Raw genomic sequence first — 20,862 nt, forward strand, 5'->3', positions numbered from 1 at the left:
TTATTTTCATCATTAAACCTTGGTTTTAACTTTGGGGGTTCAGCAACCGCCCATTTTCAAAACCTTGGATCAAGACCAACTTTATTTATTTATTTATTTTTATCTGTGTTCTTCCATGAAATCGAAAGGGATGTTGTATTGGATTGTCATTTTATAAGATGGTATTCTTTTAAATTTTTCACAAAAAAATTATGCAATTTGAATGGTGTTATCATGATTTTTATATAATTATTATAAAAGTCAAAAGAAAATAATATATTTCTCTATTGTTTTTCTATGCCACTCAAATAATATTAATTTTTCATGATGTGCTCAAACAATGAAAAATGATTTGCTAGACAATATTTTCCCTACAATCAATTGTAAGGAATTCAACTTGAAATTCCCAACCTGTGAGAAACAAAAATAAAGAAAAAACACACGTAAAAAAAGAAAGCAATCACACGCACAAGACAATATTTACGTGTAATCGGTTGTAAATCTTGCTAAATAAATGCAGAGATTAAGATGTGAACTAAGACTTTGGGCAAGTCGAATTCGTTCCACAGGGACAACGAAGATTCAAAGATTCATTCGGTTATAAACCAAAACAAAGTTTTGAAACAGATTGATTTAAAAACAGAATTGATTAGTAGAAACAAAGAAACAAATAACAACTAATTTGTAAAAGAAATTGAAATTGAAAAAGAAAGATTGAAAATCTAAGAGAGAGAGATTAGAGAAGTTAATCAAACATTTGCAATTAATCCATAATGTAGATAAATTTGGAATATAACTCAATCCATGGAGCAAGTCATTGCTCATGGATCGGACGGTGGAACAATTAAATCCTTAAGAGTAATCAAAGGATATTCATGAAAACACTAGTATGATTGAGATTGCCCAACTCATCTTCTGATTTTTCACATAGTATAGCCATTTTTGAACTTATCTAAGTAATGACTATCTAAGTTGGATCAAAATTATAAGTTGGATTACTTTAATTAGAATAGAATTTTCAGAATTAAAACATGTAAGCAAAGCAAGAATTTAAATCTACACTAGAGGGATTAATTTGCTCTGGCTTCCTTAATTTCTCTAATGAGAATTTAGCCAATCATCGCAGAAATTAAAATTGCAGAAATTAATAAAAGATTAAAGAACATGGGTGGAGAAGATGAAGATGATGATCGATCCGAAATTCTTCTTTTATAGCTCTCCCAACAATTACACAAACAATGAATGGTTCATCTTGATGTTTTCAGTACACTCAAGATCTCACCCAAAGGAAAATTACAGAGAATAAAAGAAGATTAAAGAGAGGAAAAAATAAAAATTAGAGAAGAAGAGAGCCAAGAGAAGACCCCTTCTCTAAAATCAACCCTCCAATTTATAACATTCGTATTCGGGTAATCGGGTCATCTTTTCGGATGATTCGCTTCAAACTACCCATTCAGTTACAACCACCGAAGCAATTGGAAGCTTTTGTGAAAATCTCGAGGAAAAATTCCTCGAGATGATCGTGGGGCGGTCATGCCTAGCCGCGGCGGGGTGACGTGGCGCCCAAATCGATCGGGGTTCTTCTGGATGCTTCCTTTCGGCTCGTGTATTGCAACCGTAATTGTTTCGCGATTTGATAACTTCCACGTGCGCTACAATTAACACTAATATATCATTAGCTCTATTAATTTGGATAAATAAAATAATTTTACAATTATTTAAAGGAACTAACATTTATGCAATGGTAATCTTAGTGCAATTACGGTCCCAAAAATCGAATAATTGGGACCTTATCAACGTGGTTCGATAATTTGCCTACGTCCACGGAGTTGCAGAGATTTCATTATTTTCGAGAAGAATTACAAAGTATGGCTTAAGTCTCAAAGACGATAACCAAAACCTTAAAAAACCCTAATCACCAAAAAACGACTTCTATATACTGCTCACAGGATTCACAATGGGTTACAAGACGGGCCCAAAAATTTTTCCTGGGGGCGTTGCCCCTAGGAGGCTTAGTCTATGGAGTGGAGGCTTGGGCAAACATTATTCAAGTTGGGTCGGATCGTCAATCGGATCAAACATAACTAGGCTCCACAAAGCCCAACATCAATCACGCCTTAAGTTTAAAATGCTTAAGAGTAACTCCAACCCACATCTAAAATTTAGAACCTTCTCTAAATTTAGAGACGATGCTCTCCCCCGATCGAAGTTGAACTCCAATTGATCCCCCCCTCTAAATCACTATTCATATAATTAAATATATATATATATATATATATATATATATATATTCTTTTTAAGATTTCTTTTGGTTGGATTTAGGATTTTATATGATCTTAATCCTCTTTTAAAAAATTGTTGAAGTTGTTTGAATGGTACATAATGCTTTGTAATGTTGAAGCAATATTGTAATGTTTGAATGATGTGTTCTAATATTTATGGGGGTTTAAAAAGTTGGGATACCAATTATATCTCTAAAAAATAAAACTATTTAGATTGAGATAACAAATGAATATTTTGTAAGAAAAATCAATCATCACATAATATTAGAGCAAACTTCAAAACTATACCTTTCTTTGAAAATAAATACCAAATACTAAATATATGACATTTGGATAAGTTGTCGACATTTGGGAATTGTGGTTAATATATCCAATGGTCAGATGGTTTGTACTTTTTGCATCTAAGAATTAAGAGAGAAAAAATTGTGATTGATATAGACAAAACTTGTGATAAATATTTTGGATAAAGTGTTTAATCAAATGGTAAAGCTTAAATATATTTTTTTGCATCTAAGGATTTTGATGAAATTTCACGTCTCGACCCATAACAGTACCAATATTGTCCCTAAATTAACCACCCCATGAGCCCAGGATTTTGTCATTGGGCTTTTATCCTCAAAAGGCCTCGGTACTATGGGCGATGTGGGACTAAACCCTTCATCCCATGTCGTGCTATTTCTAAGAGCGGGTTACTACATTCACCCTCCTAGCAAGACATACATTCAAGTATGCACAAGGCAATTCCCTACTACGCAAGCAATAAGCTCTGAGACCATTTGTCACATCCCGACTCACAACAATACCAATATTATTCTTGAATTAACTGCCTTTTGGGCCCAGGGTTTTGTTCTTAGGCTTTTACCCTCAAAAGGCCTCAGTACTATGTCATGAATACTTAAAGTACCGTACTCCTAGGTGATGTGGGACTAAATCATTCACTTCGTGTCGTGCTACTTCCAGGAGTGGGTTACTACATGAAAATAGAAAGTTTGTGGTTAATATGTACAATTTTTACTATAAATATCTTGAATAAAATATTTAATCTAATGATGGAGATTAAATATATATTTTGCATTAACATGCAAATAGAGGATTTATGATTGATATTAACATAATTTGTCATAAATATCTTGGATAAAATGTTTAATCTAATGGTGGAGATTAAACATATTTTTTGCATCTAAGAGTTGAAATGAAAAAATAGGATTTGTGGTTAGTATAGACAAGAATTTCAATAAATGTTTTAGATAGGTGTTCAATGAAATAATAGAGATTAAATGTTTTTTTTTTCATTCAATGATTGAAATGAATAAAAATAATTTGTGATTAATATGAATAAAATTTGTGATAAATGTCTTTAATATACTATTTAATCCAAATGGTAGAAATTAAATGTATTTTTTGTATCCAATAATTGAGGTGAAAAGAGATCATTTGTGATTGAAATGAACAAAACATGTTATAAATATCTTGGATAGAATGTTTAATATAATGATAGAGATTAAATGTAATTTTTTTTTACATACAATGGTTAAAATGAGAAAACACGTCAGATAGGCATATTATCAGCACTCATGTTTGTTAGGCAAGTGTTGGACCACAAATTGAGTCTGATGAAAACGGGTCGTTTGTTTTAGGCATGGGTTGGATTTTCGGGCCAAAACCAATGGGTTCAGGTATGCACCTAAGCTTTTGAAAACTAAACGAACTTGAGGACTCTAATTAGGCTTTTTATTGGGCTCAACAGTCTCGCCCAATAATAGAATTTAGGCCCAAGAAGGCCGAGCATAGTTTTTCGTTCAGTTTCAGTACAGCCCATTTACCTATTTGGAACCAAATTTGGATAGATGTTTTTAAACGTAGCCCAAGCAAACCAATTGGTTCCACAAATTACCTCTTGACAATACAAAATGACTGAAATACCCCCATCTTCAAGCTCTTGCAAAAAACACCCTTCGATTTCCCAAAAAATTCTTCTTCATCAATTGTAAGTTTTGGTCACTATACCGCCACTTTTTTGTTCTTTTTTATCCATAAATCACCCCATGTTCTTTGTTTGCTTTGATTATGAGTATGAACTTGTCATTTACAACAAAATTCAACCGTACATTAGCATAAAAACAAACGAGAACGTAAAATTTACAAAATAATCATTTACAACAAAATTGGGCAACAAATTAGCATATATAAGCCAAGCTATATATCTCCAATAAAAAAAGATAATTCAAGAGTACATTAACCTATATAGGGTAGAAGATAGGGTCCTAAGGAGTTCATGTGCCTCAAATATTGACTATGAGATGATTGAACCATCAATCTGTTTTAATGTATTTGAATAGGAGAAATTCATTGAGAGGAAAAAAAATGGATATTATGGTTGCCTCGTCTTGTAAAATTGATAATTAATGGTACCCCTCTTTGTACATTTAGAAGAATAAGCTTTTTTATATTCATTTCGATATCAACTTAAATCTTATTTAGAATAAAGAAATGTTTTATTGAGGATTAAAACATGAATAATGATTTTCTGACGCTCCCCTTGACATACGCTCTCTAATATGGCATGTGATAGAATCATAGAATTTTTTTCTCGGGATACACAACTGCACATATTTATGAGGATGTGCAGTTGTGTATCCCAAGAAAAAAATTTGTGGTTCTAGCCCATGTCACGTCAGGGAGCGTCAGGAAACCACGACTCTTAAAATATACCTTTTGAGAAGAAATTGGATTGAGGTTTGATTATACGATCTTGTCCGTTGATTTCTTAGCTTTGTAAAGAATTTTGGGTACAAAGTAAGATTGGCGAGTGAGATATGACCAAACTTGGCAGCACTAAAAAGAGAAAGTGAGAGGAGATTGCATGGGTTTCTCAAATCTCACTTAAGAAAATATGGAAATCAATTGAGAGATCAGTAGAGAGGGAAAAGTCTTAGTATGTTGACTTTTGGTCATAGGATGAAAACCTAATATGTAATGTTTTTTTGGAGATAATTCTAATTTTGAATATTTTGTGGGTTCCATTATTTTTATTTTTTTCTTACTTAACTTTCTAGGATCTTGTAATTTTTACTCTTTAGAAGATGTAGCGGGCTCAGACCAGGCTTAGTTGAGCCCTAAAGAGGTGGGTTGTACCTTCGATAGGGTCTATACCTACTGTGGCTAAGCCCAGTCGACTGGGCTAAATTTGATTTTGTAACAGATGTAAATTAATGGACTTTTCAAAGTCCATTAATTTGATATTGCTTTTCGTCAAAATGGAATCCAATGCATCTTTCGCTTATTTTTTTGTTTAAAATCATATATCTAACTTTATAAATATATGATATAAATGGTCAGGTTCCGGTGAGTCATGGAAGACGCACGTGATCCTCAACCATTTAAACACAAAATTCAATTGTTAGACATTTATCCTCAAAATAAGTATCTTGGAGATATGTATTATCGAGATAGATATAAATCTCAACTGTTGGATTTTTCTGTTTAAACAGTCGGGATGTATTGTCTCATTCTTCATGAGATACTAGAACCCGACCCATTATTAAATAATCCTTCTTTATTTAGGATTCTAGAATTAAGTAAGTATTTGTAGGACTATGAAGGGATGGGCTCAGGGCAGAGGCTGTGTTCCAGCCTTAACCCCGTTCTAAAGAGGCGGGTTCTACCTTAGTCTAACTCTAGGTCCCTTATATACCCCCATTGGGCCTAAGTGGCTAAGCAGAAGTGTTGGACCTAAGGTCCGTTGGGTGGCCCATTAAGTCTATGAACCACGGTTTTAACGTTTTCAATATATTAGTTTTCTTGTTAAAGAGGTAATGTCAATAACGAAATGTTCTATTGAGAGTTCTAATTGATTTGGGAAATCTCTATTTTAAAAGGAAAATCCTAAGGGTAATTTTTTTTTTTTGACTGTGATTTTCACTGCATTGATTTGATAGCCATATATTATTTTCTTAAGATACGAGAAGAACTCATCTACAGTTATATATGCACTTCCATGTCAGAAATGTGAGAATCGTAGTAAATCCTAATGTCATCCTAGCATTATTATTCATTTTGAAAAGGATTAAAATCCTTTGATGGGTTGGATTCTAATCTAGAGAGGAGTTAGGCACTCTACTCCTATGTATGAAAAGTATGGATGTCCTCTTCTATAATGTCCATATTTTCAATCAAAAACATTCTCAAGAGCTATAAGACGGTTTACTCTATAAAATTCGAAAAAATAAAAAATAAAAAAGAGAGACTAGTGAGAATTCAAATTCTATCAAGAAAGTATTCCTTCCATATAGAAGGTGGATTAAGGAGGATAAGAAGAGTCGACATTGAAACAATATTCACTAAGGGAACGTTATATTCAAATTTCTAAATTGAATTAATGGAGATGGCTACCAGCCAGGTATGTAGCACTACACCCTATTAAATGGTTTATGTTATTTAGCTAAAAAAAAATGGTTATATGGAAGGGCGAAGCTAGTAAGAAGCTGGTAGGGGCAATTGCCCCCCTCCCGAACTTTAAGACACTCCTATATTTTCAACTAATTACATGCTCCATTTGTCCTCACTCCCCCACCTCTCTCCCCATTTGCCCCCACACCCTGACCTCCCTCCAATTTTTACCCCCCTCCTTCAATTTTTTGTTGATGACATTGTGACTTGACCGAACCTTCTTATATACTATTGGAAATGATCTAAATATCATTTTCTTCAACTTATAATCAAAATCTTCTGAATTTCTCCCTAAAACCATTCGTCTTCAGGCTCTTCAACTATACAACTAACCATACTTTGCCCCCACTATAAGAAAATCCTGGCATTGCCCTTGGTTGTATGTTTGTTAGTGATAATCAATTGATCATGCATTCATTCTTAAATTAGATTGGACAATTTAATTTTGTGTATTATTTGTAGAAATTGTTATTTAGTTTTGTGAGCAAAAATGAATCATTAGAAAATTGCATACACGAAGTTTGGCCATAATTGGGTTTGGTTTGATTTTTTGATTTTACAAAAGGAAAATTATATCCCCAAGCCTATTTGTCGGTCTCAAAATGAAGGCCTAATGTAACCCCCCATTCAGCCTAAGTTGGCTAAGCCCCAGTTAAACCTTTTTTTTTTTTTCATAAAAGGAAAAAAAATGCATCATTTGGTTTTCCTCTTCACCGTGGTAGGCCGTTTCAAAATTTTGAAGGAACCCTCTCCATTAGGTTACACATGGAATTTTCAATGAGGTATTCCAAATTTTTGCGAAAATGTAAGGGTGTGAAATAAATTCAAAACACCACGTGTCATGTAACAAGGAGGGATTCTTCTGCTTCAAAGTCGGACTCACCTAAATGGGGTAATGTTAGGTCCTACAATCCTACCCTTGTTAATAGTTACTTTTTCTTATAATGCAGGATATCCGACATTCCTTTTGGGATGCAAATTAATTCTTAAGATTAAATACCTCAATCACATGAAAGTTTTCCAACATGCAATAGGATAAATCAGAAAGCTACTTAGTTTCTAACACACGACTAGAGGGAAGAAATCCTTATTGCTAGTTTAACCACTGAACCAACCCTTTGGAGGTTAGTTACTCATTCTTAGTAGGATCTTTTACGATACAGACCTCAAAACCAGGTATTATTTAATTGCATAAACACCCTTAAAGTTAACAAATGAAAAAAAGTCCTAAAAAAATATTTAATATATTGAATAATATATATATATATATATATGGGGGGCGTTCAACGGCCAACTTTTTAGCAAACTTTTTGGCAAAACATTTTTCAAAACATGAGTTAGAGGTTTTGGAATGGGCTGATTTTTGGTGAGGATGATCTCTACGGTGAGGAGATCATCATCACCAAAAATCAGCCCATTCCAAAACTTCTAATCCCATCAAAAACAGTTTACAAAAAATGGACGGTCCACGATTTTTCAGCTTGTAAACATGGGTTAGAAGTTTTGGAATGGGCTGATTTTTGGTGAGGATGATCTCCTCACCGTAGAGATCATCCTCACCAAAAATCAGCCCATTCGAAAACCTCTAACTCATGTTTTGAAAAATATTTTGCCAAAAAGTTGGCCATTGAACGCTACCCTATATATATATATATATATATAAAATTAGATAGAATACAATTTTATAGTGAAAAAAAGAGAGAAAACGATGATAAAGAAAGAAGAAAAAATAAAGCCTATTATAATTTTTATGTTTGCGATATACAAATAGCATAATCTTAACATCAATACACCTCATAATTATTTCTTTTATCTACTCATTGGATAGAAAAAGGGTAATAAGATTTCACATGATCCCAGATTAATCGCAACCCACATATATTAATGAAATCCCTAATTTACAAAATTACCCACGCTAAGCTTTGTGCGATTTGTCAGTCAAGATTATGAAATCCTAAACAAATATTCCTCAGGGACGGAGCTATATAGGGACGAGTGGGAGCTATAGCTCCCACTAAACTTTTTAAAAGCCAATGCTTGGCCCTTCATTTCTATTAATTTTAGATATACTCCATGTGTTTTTTAGACTAACCACATGACTGAATTTTTTAAAGAAGGATTTACGGCCATGCAAACTTATCTGTTGCAATTTTATTACCTAAATTCTAAACTTTATCAAGTTTGTTATTGTACACACCTTACTTCATGAATCAATGTGGCATGGTGGTAAGACTTTGAGGTCCCCAAGGGAATGTGCGTTCAAATCTTAGTAGATTTAGTATTGACCGACATGGTCCATAGGGTCTATGAACTGGACGTAAGACCAAATAAGATGCTTGGGCCCTTTGCCAATGGGGATACTATTGTAGCAAAAAAAAAAAAGGGGTCATTGAGCCCATATGGATTATCTAATTGGCAATCTAGCACCATAGACTTCTAGATTTCATAAAAATTCTCAGATTCAAAAGAAAAAATAAAAAAATTTAAATAAAAATAAAAAATCCTTTTTGTGCTTAATCAAAAGTATTGAAAATGGATGTTTATCGAACTCCTAAATTTAAAACTAAAATTCAACTGTGAAAATTAATTAAAATTTTTTCAAAGTTCTTTGAATTTTATACTTTATAACTTTGTGGCATCAAATCATGTTTTTTTTATATGCGACAAATTGATGCGGTTAGGATTCACTCTAAAGTAGTATCAATTTAAATTTTATGATGTGGATCCCCACTAAGAGAAAGTTTCTTAGGTAACAAACTTGATAAAGTAAGATTTGATAGGTAACAATCTTCATAAAGTAAGATTCCCTTGAAGTTGTGAGAACCTCAGGGGATTTGTTGTAATAAAAATGCAACAATTCGATAAAAAACAAACTAGTGATTTGCCCCATCTTTTTATATTTATTTATATTAGATATACCCCATGTGTTTTTCACACTAACCACATACGTATTCCTAATAGGGTCATTCAAATTTAATAAACAAATTGGTAATTTAACTCCTCACGTTTTGACCGATATTAGAGAGATACTTTTCAAAATGACTACATGCAACCTTGGCCTCGATCTCTTGTGACTAAATAGATGAAAAATGACTTAAGTACCTTCATCTTAATTCTCTATTCAATTTTTTGAAAAAAGAAAGTGATATGGCCCTCTCACCCCCCACATGATTGTGCATGGAACCAAATACCTTTTTTTCTTAGAATACACAACCGCACATATTTATAGGAATGTGAAGTTGTGTATTTCAACAATAAAAATAAAACTGTGATAGAATGACTTTCCCACGTGTTATGTTCACGTGATGTGGGGTGTGTCAGAATCATAGATTTTCTCTCATTGTGCAGTAATAAAGTATATGGTTCTGGCATACCGTGAGATGAGTATGATGAGTAAGGTGCTTAAATTTTGTTTGTTTATGATATTTTTCAATGTTTATTGCTGATAAAAAGTACTAAATTTTTTTCTATCAGCAATAAACATTGAAAAATATCATAAACAAACAAAATTTAAGCACCTTACTCATCATACTCATCTCACGGTGTGCCATAATCATATATTTTATTACTGCACAATGAGAGAAAATCTATGATTCTTACACACCTCACGTCACTTGAACATAACACATGGGAAAGTCATTCTATCACAGTTTTATTTTTATTTTATTTTTATTGTTGAAATACACAACTTCACATTCCTATAAATATGTGCGGTTGTGCATTCTAAGAAAAAAAGGTATTTGGTTCTATGCACAATCGCGGGGGGGGGGGGGGGGGGGGACTTTTTTTCAAAAAATTGAATAGAGAATTAAGATGAAGGTACTTAAGTCATTTTTCATCTATTTAGTCACAAGAGATCGAGGCCAAGGTTGCATGTAGTCATTTTGAAAAGTATCTCTTTAATATTGGTCAAAACGTGAGGAGTTAAATTACCAATTTGTTTATTAAATTTGAATGACCTATTAGGAATACGTATGTGGTTAGTGTGAAAAACACATGGGGTATATCTAATATAAATAAATATAAAAAGATGGGGCTAATCACTAGTTTGTTTTTTATCGAATTGTTGCATTTTTATTACAACAAATCCCCTGAGGTTCTCACAACTTCAAGGGAATCTTACTTTATGAAGATTGTTACCTATCAAATCTTACTTTATCAAGTTTGTTACCTAAGAAACTTCCTCTTAGTGGGGATTCACATCATAAAATTTAAATTGATACTACTTTAGAGTGAATCCTAACCGCATCAATTCTACATCGAGAAACGTCTCACCTTCCGAAATAATTCCTTCATACCCCCACCTGCAGAACTGGGATAGTATATCATTATTCTGTGATCATCTCCTTCACAACAGTAAAAGCTTAGTGATTATAGGACATGCATGTAAAAAGAATTGCATTAATGAACAAATGCCCATGCTAATAGAAGTTTGAATCATCATTTGGGGATCACAACATTAAAAAGAGGTCCGTTGCTAGCTCATAACTGAAGGCATAATTATGTTCAAGGTAACAAAAGCAGACCCATTGATTGATGAACACAAATAAGTAGGTAAAATGAGTAAGCATTTTTGCAACAATTCAAGCTTGAAGATTTTTTTTACCCACTAATGTAACAAGCTCAAATAAATATGAAACACCTATCATTAATAATGCTTAGTAATGGTTATAGTCAACTGTGTTACACACACATGCAAGCATGCAATAACAGTGGAATTGTATTTTTAAAGTACTGCCACTAGAATCAATTTTCTTTTACAATTCATGCAGAATAAAAGATAATATCGCATTCATGCTGCACAACTCAAGAGGTAAATAATAAAATCAGAACCTCTAGCCTATGGACGCTGGTATCCTTGAGCTTAAATAAAACAATAGTTTTCCTGTAAAGGATCAAGAACCTGTTTGCCTCAAATGATGAAGGAAGCGATCAAAGGAGAATCTGTTGATAAAAGTAAGAGATGGAACTCACCATGAATAGGCTTCTCAACAAACGGCTTCCAAAAGAGCTTCCCATGAACCTCAACGAAGTCTTCTTGCTCAACAAAGTAGTCCAACTCTTGATAAGGGACATCCCTATTTACAAGAGCAAATCTTGGAACAGGAATTTCATACCTTTCAAGACGCTTGATTCCAAAATGACAAATATCAGTCTCAGATACTCCAAAAGGACCCACATTAGCATCCACAAAAAGTCATACAAAGTGGTATGCAATAAATTGGGGACTCAAACCCAAATTACAAGGTAATTGATTCATACATACCTCATATACCTTCCTTCTATCATGTAGAAGGTGTTGCTGTTCCAATTCATTTACTAGAAAAAGGCCTAAAAAACACCAGAAAACACAGTTATGCATATTGAATCTGTTTTTATCCAAATCACAGGAGTAAAAAAACCATTCATCCATATGTTATGAGTTAACACACTTAGCAGAAAAAACAAGCTATAAATCAATAATATTTGAGAACCTAAAGAAGATAAGTCCACAATTCAAGGTCACAAGAAAAGGTCCAAGCTCTCAAAGTTTGTCAAACCTTCTCCAAAACTTGTCATTTTTCTTATGTATTTGATCCTTTCTAGGTAACCATTTTTTCTCGTTGAGGGAATATGTATAATTGTCTATGGATACCTCAAAGTGAAATCTAAAGTTAGCTCATAAAAGGAATTGCAACTCTTACTAAGGATATAAAGAGACCACCAATTGGAAGTCAAACAAAATGCTACTAAGCATAAAAAAATTACATGAAGAGATATGACATATTACATTTTAAACTCCTAAATATTATTCCCAATTAAATCGAGAGTTGATGCCTCTTATAACCTACCATAATAAATAAAACAGTTTATCCTACATCAATAGCCTAACCATGTGACATAAAAACCCCTCCTCTGAAGCTAAAAAAGAAGAGATATATGGATCCATCCACAATATTTGCAATCCAACAACAGTTTTCTTTACCGATAAAAAAAAACAACAGTTTTCTTTTAGAAAATAAAAAATGAAAGACCAAGTAAAACTCACTTTCGTAAAGCAGAATATGCTTCAGCCTTTTCGAGTGGATAGCCAGAGGAATGGAAGGCAATTAAGCAATCACATATTGGCCAGCTGAAATGATCAACACGGGTCAATAATCTAGTCACTAACTAGTAACTAATGAGATAACCAACTCGTGGCTATTGCAAACTAAGGATGCCTTGAAATTACAGATGAAACATTCAAGCTAATGACATGAAATTTAAATAATTACAAGAGAGGATAATGGCATTCAATGTCATCCTCATTTGCATAATCTTTCTTTGATACTTAATCAGTAAACTGGTCACTATCATCTTCATCAAGTCATCTCCTCTTATTAGTACACTAAGGTTATAATTCATTTTCTCAATTTAATCGCAAAGTTCGTAAAAATCGTGGTTTATTTAATCACAACGTTAAACAGGTAAATAACCGCTCTTCCATTAATCATACAAAAGACATACCTTTCTATTGGATTCTCGAGAATAACCTTATCTCCAAAATATATGATCTGCAAAAAAATACACAAAAAATAAATCACAAAAAGACCAATACCACCACTACAAACCGATAAAATTGTATAAATTGCAAACTCGCCTATAAATAATAAACACTCAAATTCTTTGATAAAAAACAAATGCAAGTAGTTCTCAGTAATTCAGAATTTAACAATTTAATTGTTTGGAACAATCATAAATATAAAAAATATATAAAATTTGTCTTCATGTGAAAAATAAAAAATAAAAACTACATCCAAGTTATAACTGAAGAACCGATCCTGATACCTCAAATTCACCGAAAGCCTGTAATCTGTCCAAGATCTCTGCCATGGGAGTTGAAAATGCTTGAAACAACACAAAAACGAAGAACAAATGAGGAAAAATCCATCCATTAATGTACGGAAGAAGCACTTTATACGTATATAAGTTTTGAGCAAAAAGAAAAGAACCTCCGATCCGCATTTCACCTTCTTTTCCATGACACATACACCAATCTTTATCTTCGATTCAACATCTTGCTTTATCTCCTCTGAATCCATCTCTGTTACTGATCTTTCTCGCTCAATCTTTATCTTTGCGAACAAAGAAAGTATGAATCAATCTGAATCAAAAAGTGTGAAGTGTGAAGTCTGAAATCTGGAATCTTGTTCTGGAAAAGTTGTTTGTTTATAATTTATAAGAGCTTCTGGTTACAAACAGAATTTTAAAACATAATGATCATTTTGACAATATTACCCTTCTGTAATTATAATAAATTGTTAACCAAAAAACATGCATAATGAAACCATCTACATATTTAATTTCAATTCCTAATAAATCAAACAATCAAAAAGTATTGTTTTCAAATTGAATTCTCATTCAAAGTACAAAAACAAATCATTAATATATAAAATAATATAATTTTTTTTTTCCAATTTTCTGTTTTTCATCTCTCTCATTTATATTATTCTCTCTCTCTCTCTCCAATTTATCAAAATCAAGTAAAACACAATAACCAATTAAACAAATCATACACTCTAAAGAGTCCATCCAAGGACCAAGGAAACAACTCATACACCCTAAAGAGTCCACGTAAGGACTAAGGAAATAACTCATACACCTAACAAAACCTACCCATCTCTCTTTCTTTCTATTCGTCTAATGACCCAACTTTATGCAAGAAGAAAAACAAAAAAGATAGAAGGAAAGATAAAGAGAAGATGGAGAGAGAAATAAGGAAAGACGTTAAAAATGGTTCGATTTCTCCATAATGGGTTCGGTTGGTTATTTGAGATTTTAAGATTTTTGTTGAAGTTTTGATTTTTTATTTGGTTGTTTGTTAAAGTTTTGATTTTAGGTTTTTGTTGAAGTTTTGATTTTTGATTTGGTTGTTTGTTGAAGTTTTGATTTTAAGATTTTCTCAATATGAGATTCACATGCTATTAATTGATTAAGGAAGAACAATAGAGTAGTAGATGCACATACCTTTGTAGATCTTGACAGTCGAGTTGGACATGAAGGAGATGTAGAAGAGAAAGGAGAGGTAAGGGTTTAAAGATTTTTACAAAAGAAGGATAAGTGATGGAAATAATTATTTTGAGGAGGGTATTTTAGGTATAAAATATTTTTTCAGATTTCAGAACTTCGTCCAGCAACTTTTTATGGCTGATTTTTTTCGGTTGAAAATGTCTTCTTATTCTTAAATCTGAAAATAAACAAACAAGATTAAGACATCTGAAGTCTGAATTTTAATGGTGGACCACCTCCATTCAGACTTCAGAAGTGTTACCAAACACACACTAATTCACCTAATCTGCTCAAATCAAGAACATTAATAGAAACATCAATGATAGAGTAAGAAAAACAGATTAAATCACCATTAAAAGAACCACAGAGAGAGATCGACAGCGAGGCAAATAGGCTCTATGTTGAATAAATCTTTGATTTGAAGATCTATTTCAAACAAGATCTTTGAGTATGAGATGAGAGACAGTGAGATTAGCGGAGAAAGAGATCTTCGAGCTTGAGATATGTTTCAAACGAGATCTTTGAGTATGAGACAGAGGCTTCGTTTTCAGGCTTGAGATCTGTTTCAAATGAAATCTTCGAGTATGAGACAGAGGCTTCGTTTTCGAGCTTAAGAAAGAGATTATTTTCAAGAGAGAGAGAGATCAGCGGAGATATGACTTCAAGTTTTCGAAGAGAGAGAGACTTCGAGTTTCAGACGCAAGAGAGAGAGAGAGAGAGAGAGAGGGAGAGAGACTTGGAGGTTCAGATGAGAGAGAGACTTGGAGGTTTAGAGAGAGAGAGAGAGAGAGTGAGTGAGTCAGTGAAAGAGTTGAGTATGTAAGGGTATTCGATTTTGTAAAATAAATTACCCATACCGACGGTCAAGCTTTTGACAGACACTAAAACTTGTTGCTGTGGCCCACTTTTCCTGTAATGTACGGATTACCATGCCATACGGACCCTAACGCAGTCACCGTTCTACTTCAAGACGATGTGCCGGGCTTGCAGGTCCTTCGAGATGGAAAGTGGATCACGGTCAATCCGATTCCGAATACATTCATCATCAACATTGGGGATCAAATGCAGGTGAAAATTAAAATTTTTATCTTATTGTTGTGTAAGAGGAAATATTTAATGCAGAAGGTTTATAACCATGTCAAAGTCTAATGTGCCAATTAGCTCAAAAAGCATTTAAGGTACCAAGTCAACCCGAAATTCAGTCTAGTCGAGTCGAGTAGACTCCACGAGTTTTAATTGAATGGATTTGTGATTGTTATAGGTACTTAGCAACGATCGTTACAAGAGTGTGCTCCATCGTGCGGTTGTAAACAGCAACAAAGAGAGATTCTCAATCCCAACCTTGTACTGCCATCAAGTGAAGCGATGATCGCACCCGCTCGAGACCTGATTGACGATGATCACCCTCCTATCTATCGAAGCTTCACTTGTGCCGAATACTATAAGAAATTTTGGAATCGAGGGCTTGCAACTGAATGCTGCTTAGACATGTTTAGAGGCTCTACTAGTTAGGAAATCATTTATGCATGTCTTGATTGGATGTTTAGAAAGTCTTTAATTGATGTTAGGCCTTAGATGCTGTCATTAGGACTTTTAAGAAAACATTCCAACTGTTTTTCACATTTTCTATGTGCAATCAAACGCCTTAATTACTAAATCCATAAAATTGGTTACTCAAAATATACCTATGGGAAAGAGTAATTTTTACATGAGTAATGATTTTCTTACGCCCCTCTCTGTCACACATCCCCCAAAACTCCCATCATAGAACCATAAATCATTTGCCAATAAAAAAAAGGAAAAAAAATAAAGCAAGATACAATTACATACAAGATAAAAAGATTTTTATTGGTTCCCTTAAGATAAAGATACGTTCATGGATCACATTGATTTCATTATGAAAAGAAAATTTACAGTTACAAATTACATCATTTCACAATAAAGCTTGATAAACGACACACAAGATTTCTTGAAAAACACCTCTTTAATGACCTGGTATGAACATGCTCCACAAAACACAACACTTTAAATCATTGGAATCAAATTATTTTGATTGAGAAAATATTTGGAGGTAATAGAAGTCTAGCATGTGAAATCTGTTCTTTCTTTTTTATTATTGGGGGTACAAAAAGGATTGGGTGAAACGTCAAACATACCATTCGATGCATGACATTATAAAATGTCTTTATTAAATTTAGGTCGACTTTGACATGCCCAACCACATTTTGGTCAAATTAGTGCATGGTACCCCCTCCTATGTTTCCAAACTAATGACATAGGTCTTCTCTGAGAGATTGAAATAATTGACCAAGACACTCTCATCTCTCAACTGTTAATTTTTCTCCTTAAAACCAGTCATCTTCAACCTTATAAAGTATTTACAGTCATCTTAGAGTTTAAGATAAGATCCTTTTCAACCTTCAAATCACAAGAATTAGATTAGAGTTTTGGAGAAATAGAAGACCGGTGATATTTTGAATAGAAAATTTAAAGATTTCTACAACATATTAAACACGAGATTGAACATGGTAAAAATAAATTAGCATAGAGTTTAATAGTTCGAATATAGAATACTTTTACCTTCTTCCCCCAACCTTAAGATTCTATCTCTTTCACATCTTAAGAATGTGATATGATTTTTAGATGAGAAAAATGAATTTTTGGGTACAAAATCCACAAAATTTCTACAATACCTTGAAGAAGAGAAGATGTCTAATAAATTAAAAATGATTTACTCTTGATCTTAACAACTTCAAAATGACATTTTTTGGGAGAAAAAATTAAGGGTATTAGGTCATTTTCTATGTCTCTCAAATAAAACCAAGGTCAAGGTGGTATATCATCAATTTGAAAAGATAGAGGTATCTGTAATATTAATTAAAACGTGGATTGGCATGCATGTCTAAATCATAGTTTTAAAACTTGTTGAGTCGATTCAAAATTCAATTGAGTTGACTCAACTAAATTCAAGATGATTCGATCACAAAACGCGAAGGATCTAACTCATTTAGTCAACTAGAAAACTTGGGTGAGTCCAATGGAAAAAGTTGGCCAAATCATGTAGAACATATCAATTAGGTTAGAAATCACATTTCGAAAAATCTTGAAATTTCTCTCAAAGATCCACCATCCTTATAAACATATCAAATTTCAAGTTTCTAAGAAAAAAAATAAAAAATCTAACATCCAAAAATCTATTGTCTTCTACTTACCAAAAAATTCTTTCTTATTTATGAGATGTGAAGGGTGAATGAGAAAATTTTTAAGGTCGATGAGAAGGCTAGGTTGGTGACATGGGTTTAGAGAGAAAAATCTAGGTCATATTGTAAGAAATTAAACATAAAGCACACGTTAAGCTATTAAATATTTTAATTTGACTCATAAAATTGACTTGTAAATTTTCAACTTAAGTTGACTTGATAGGCATTCAACTCATGCGAACAGTGTAATCATGTACTTCAGTAATTATTTAAGAGGGGTTTAATGGGAATTTTATTTTATTTTTAAGTTTTTGATATGGATAAGCTGGACTTGAATGCATGATCTCGAAATTATTTTAAAATGTATCAAATAAACTTAACAATGAGTCTCAACTTGTCCGGGATTCAATTAGGTTGATTGGGATAGATTTGAGAAAGTTTTGTAAGACTAAAAAAATTATGATCTGAAAGCTTTGTGGTTATGGACTTTGATCTTCTGAGTTTTAAAATTATGATCTGAATCATCCTTAAATATTTTTTACAAAATTCTCTCCATGTCGGGAGATACTTCGTAGAGGAGCCTTAGCCGACAAGCTGTTTTGTCAATATTAGGCAACCTCACTACTTTATGCCAAAGCATAAGAAGGTACCCATTGTAGGCACTGACTCCTGCCGGTACATCTTTGAGGGTCACATCACCCGTTTAAAATTTAATCAAATGTGACGTGACCGAAGTCGGCAATCCATATCGACCAAAGTGACATCGTTAAGATAACGTAAGCCAATGTTTTAATGGGGAATAGAGAACCAAATCATCATTTAACCAAAATTTTACTTCGATTTTATTAATGCATGCACATATTAACATTGGAAATAAGTATTTGAGATAGTTTCTAGTAAGAAATTTTTTTAGAAGTATTTTAGGTAATACAATAAATTTTAAGATGTATTTAATGCATCTTCACCTATGCATTTTGGATACTTGTCACAAAATCAATTTTTACTGAAAGTTCAAGTTGAATATATTATGCATGAATAAATTAAGGGAGTTTCTATTGTCACACCAACGTTTACTAATGGTACCTCAAGATGTGTGTTAGTTAAGGGTTTTTTGAGCCTCCACTCCTTGAGATAAGTTTTACACCTTGATGATGGAGATAATTTTGATTGAAATTTTTTTCTTCAATTCTTCACTGGCTTAAATTGGTAAAAGATAAAAGGAAGAGATCCTGATGTAAGGCCTACCAAAGATCCTTCGAAGATTTAGTTAATAAGAATGAAGGTGGTCAAAAGAAAAGATAGTTCAAGTGGGGAAGACTATGAATAGTAAATATATAGAAAAAAAAATTCTTTTAAAGTTAATTAGAGTGAATTTTTTTACCCCCTCTTAACCTTTGAGAGAGGTTTTATAGTTCAAATCCAAGGAAATCAAGAATATAGAAATAGAAACAATAATTGGAGTAGAAAATGTGATTACATTATAAGGTTGAAATTCAAACTTGCTTGATTTCATAGGAGCACACAACTATTATGATCTATGGGTACAAGTGTCAACAAATGGTTAGTCCAAGTGGAGAGTGAACTGGATAGAGGTTGCTAAATCTTCCCTGGAATTTTGTGTTCATGTCTTTTTAATGTTGATACTTACGTTTGATTAGTATTGTCTTATTGCAATTAATGTTGAGGTTGTATCATTTATTGTTCGGGGGTGGGTGAGTTAGATAATGTCACTCACCTAAGACTTGATAAATACTTTCAGATATTATATTAAGTTGAGATATTTAACGCATGGGGAAGCCCTTGCCTCATTAAAGTCTTTATCTTATTATAATTGTGTCCTTGGGTCCGAGCTCTTGAATCAACTGATCTTTGAGAATTTACCAAGCTGGTGTTACATTCATGTCTAAGCTTGATTTATGTATCCGTTGCATTGGCTATCGTGTTGCATGGACATTCACATGGTTTAAAATCTCCTTTTTGGATCGATGTTTCAATTTTTTTGAAAATTTGAAACGATACCAAAACAATACAAAACATTTCCAATCGACATTCAATATTCTAAATTAATATTTTTTTAAAGTCTTCCTTGGAAGACTGTGGTAAATGGTCATTACATTAGTTTGAAGACATAGAGTATCTCAAATATTCATGAAAATAGAGGGGGTTTAAATAAATAACTCCCCCACCTCTCTCCCCATTTGCCCCCACACCCTGACCTCCCTCCAATTTTTGCCCCCCTCCTTCAATTTTTTGTTGATGACATTGTGACTTGACCGAACCTTCTCATATACTATTGGAAATGATCTAAATATCATTTTCTTCAACTTATAATCAAAATCCTCTTAATTTCTCTCTAAAACCATTCATCTTCAGGCTTTTCAACTATACAACTAACCATACTTTGCCCCCACTATAAGAAAATCCTGGCATTGCCCTTGGTTGTATGTTTGTTACTGGTAATCAATTGATCATGCATTCATTCTTAAATTAGATTGGACAATTTAATTTTGTGTATTATTTGTAGAAATTGTTATTTAGTTTTGTGAGCAAAAATGAATCATTAGAAAATTGCATACACGAAGTTTGGCCATAATTGGGTTTGGTTTGATTTTTTGATTTTACAAAAGGAAAATTATATCCCCAAGCCTATTTGTCGGTCTCAAAATGAAGGCCTAATGTAACCCCCCATTCAGCCTAAGTCGGCTTAGCCCCAGTTAAACCCTTTTTTTTTTTTTCAAAAAAGGAAAAAAAATGCATCATTTGGTTTTCCTCTTCATCGTGGGTAGGCCGTTTCAAAATTTTGAAGGAACCCTCTCCATTAGGTCACACATGGAATTTTCAATGAGGTATTCCAAATTTTTGTGAAAATGTAAGGGTGTGAAATAAATTCAAAACACCACGTGTCATGTAACGAGGAGGGATTC

The 20,862-nt window shown here is 33.0% G+C and overlaps 1 long non-coding RNA gene across 1 annotated transcript; it reads right to left on the reverse strand.

The window, feature by feature from the left end:
* Nucleotides 1-10,749: 10,749 nt before the first annotated feature.
* LOC147407802 (uncharacterized) lies at nucleotides 10,750-13,245 on the reverse strand. Its single transcript, XR_015175821.1, has 4 exons — nucleotides 13,197-13,245; nucleotides 12,739-12,822; nucleotides 11,977-12,041; nucleotides 10,750-11,838 (listed from the first exon to the last, which is right to left on the reverse strand). It is a non-coding gene; the product is annotated as an uncharacterized LOC147407802 (long non-coding RNA).
* Nucleotides 13,246-20,862: the final 7,617 nt, after the last annotated feature.

This window comes from Akebia trifoliata, chromosome 3 (genome assembly GCF_017979445.1).
Source record: "Akebia trifoliata isolate Shusen 1 chromosome 3, ASM1797944v1, whole genome shotgun sequence".
Taxonomy (NCBI): domain Eukaryota; kingdom Viridiplantae; phylum Streptophyta; class Magnoliopsida; order Ranunculales; family Lardizabalaceae; genus Akebia; species Akebia trifoliata.